Source organism: Nematolebias whitei, chromosome 21 (genome assembly GCF_014905685.2).
Source record: "Nematolebias whitei isolate Nwh7 chromosome 21, NemWhi1, whole genome shotgun sequence".
In the NCBI taxonomy this organism is placed as follows: Eukaryota; Metazoa; Chordata; class Actinopteri; order Cyprinodontiformes; family Rivulidae; genus Nematolebias; species Nematolebias whitei.
The window spans coordinates 34,749,654-34,750,015 of record NC_056518.1 but is presented as its reverse complement, the minus strand read 5'-3'; the positions used below and the strand labels follow the sequence as shown (position 1 = coordinate 34,750,015).

General features: G+C 46.1%; 1 protein-coding gene across 1 annotated transcript in view; it reads left to right on the top strand.

The window, feature by feature from the left end:
* Positions 1 to 362, top strand: part of crip1 (cysteine-rich protein 1) — a 5,159-nt gene that overhangs the window by 3,058 nt on the left and 1,739 nt on the right. The gene's annotated exons all lie outside the window — the stretch shown is intronic.

The following is a 362-nucleotide window of genomic DNA, read 5'->3' as shown; positions in this document are numbered from 1 at the left end:
GATATACTGGCCGTAGAGATATACTGGCCCTAGAGATATACTGGCCCCTAGAGATATACTGGCGGTAGAGATATACTGGCCCCTAGAGATATACTGGCGGTAGAGATATATTGGCCCTAGAGATATACTGGCCGTAGAGATATACTGGCCCTAGAGATATACTGGCCCTAGAGATATGCTGGCCGTAGAGATACAATGGCCTTAGAGATACAATGGCCCAAGAGATATACTGGCCCTAGAGATATACTGGCCATAGAGATATACTGGCCATAGAGATATACTGGCCCTAGAGATATACTGGCCGTAGAGATATATTGGCCCTAGAGATATACTGGCCGTAGAGATATACTGGCCCTAGAGAT